Raw genomic sequence first — 2,216 nt, forward strand, 5'->3', positions numbered from 1 at the left:
ATTTATAATTTAACTAAAAAAACTAATTAAAGAAAAGATAACATTATAATAAAAAGAAAGGGAAAAGTACAAAAATAAACCTTCTGGTTACACCTATTTTCGAACAACACCCATTTAGTTTAAAAGTTTGCAAAGTGGTACCATGTACTTCATTCCGTTAGCAAACACATACAAAATTGACTAACGGTGTTAAAAGTCAAAGGGAAAAGAGTTAATTTAGTCCTTCTATTTATTTATTTTATAAATTATCTCCCTTTATTATCTAATTATCACAAATAAATCCCAAAATTAAAAAAAACATCAAATACACCATCTTCTCCTTCTCTCTTTAATTTCTTATTTTTGTTTTTCTTTCTCTCTCTAATCTCTCTCCTCTATGTTATTTTCTCTTCCTAAAATCAATTGAATTTTCATCTATTTCACATAATCCCCTCATTTCTCTCTCCACATCTCAATTGCGTTCATCTTTTCCTTCATATTTATTTAACCAAATCCCATCACACAATTAACCAAACTCTGCAAAAACCCAACAACCACTTCCATGGCAGTTGAAGCTCCTCATATTAACCTTTTCTCCTCCCCCGAGCACCAGGTACTAACTTTTTCTTCATCAATCTCTGTTTTTCTATTCATCATTTCTTATATTCTGTATTTTCTACAGAGTTTTATTCGAGACAAATCAAGTTAACACTGATATCGATTCGGGAATCGTTTTCAACGGCACAATGCTTTGGCCGCCAGTTTTACCATTTTATCAATCGCCGGATTTCAATTCTTTCTCTGATCAGCGGACTCACCTACAACAACAACAACACGGATCGTCCTCCTCTTCCTCAATCTCCAACAAAAAGGCGTAGAGATTCAATTCAAAACTCCCAGTTCTCTTATCTAGATCCAGATTTCAATCCGCATATCCATCTCTATCAATCTGAGATCGACAGCTTTGTTGCCAACTAGGCCAAAAGATGAAGAAGATCTGCATAAATGTCCAGTTGCTGTGAAAAGATCATTTTCTTGTGAAGGGGGGTTTTTCTCTTCAAGACAAAATCAAAACCTGAATGCCATTCTACACTTGTAAAAACACTTCTTCATCTTTTTCGGTGTATAGACTAAAACATGGAGTATCAGCTAGTAAAAACTGTAGATTTCTATTGCCGTGCTATAAGTTAAAACACAGTGTTTTTAGATGGAGAAATTAACGTAGAGGAGAGAGAGAAGATAGAGAAAGAAAAACAAAAATAAGAAATTAAAGAGAGAAGAAGAAGATGGTGTATTTGAATTTTTTTTAATTTTGGGGTTATTTGTGATAATTAGATAATAAAGGGAGATAATTTATAAAATAAATAAATAGAAGGACTAAATTAACTCTTTTCCCTTTGACTTTTAACACCGTTAGTCAATTTTGTATGTGTTTGCTAACGGAATGAAGTACATGGTACCACTTTGCAAACTTTTAAATCACATGGGTGTTGTTCGAAAATGAGTATAACCACAAGGTTTATTTTTGTACTTTTTCCAAAAAGAAATTAAGACATAAAGATAAAAAGTGTGAGGGCCAAAATATAAATTGCAAGTAAAAGAAGAACCTAGGGGACATTTACCAAATATTACTTTGATTCAGAACTGAGAGAATTAGAGTCTGTTTGGTTCGGTTGCTGGCTAATAGTTATTTGCAGCTATAGTAAGCTATTTGCCGTTGTTGTTAGTTGTTTATTATTAGCTGTTTAATTATTAGTGTTTGGTAAAATTATATTGAATTGTTGCTGTTAGTATTTAAAACGTCTAACATGTTTTAAATTAGGCTTAATAGACACCCAACCCCCTAAACTTGTAACTTTTTTTCACCTGACCCCCTCAACTTAGGGGACAACCTCTCAACCCCCTCAACTTTCCAAAAACATCACATACAGCTGTTGAAACACCTTTCCACATGATTTTGATTTGACAAAATTATTTAAGTAATTGATAAAAAATATTCTAACACATTAAATTTAAATGCTTTGATTTATTTATACTAATGTGTTTGTTCAATGTTGAGTTTATTTATCTATAAGACATTAAGATTTAAAAGTCTAAAAGCCCATGAGTGGAAGTCAAGCCCAAGTCAACATGATCAAGACCTCACGGCCCAAGAAGATGAAACGTAGCTGTTTCAAGCAAAACGATGACTCAGCGTGTAGAAGGATCGAGAAGCCTTCCAGCAAAAGCTTCAAGAG

The sequence above is a fragment of the Euphorbia lathyris genome, chromosome 10 (assembly GCF_963576675.1).
Source record: "Euphorbia lathyris chromosome 10, ddEupLath1.1, whole genome shotgun sequence".
NCBI classification, from domain to species: domain Eukaryota; kingdom Viridiplantae; phylum Streptophyta; class Magnoliopsida; order Malpighiales; family Euphorbiaceae; genus Euphorbia; species Euphorbia lathyris.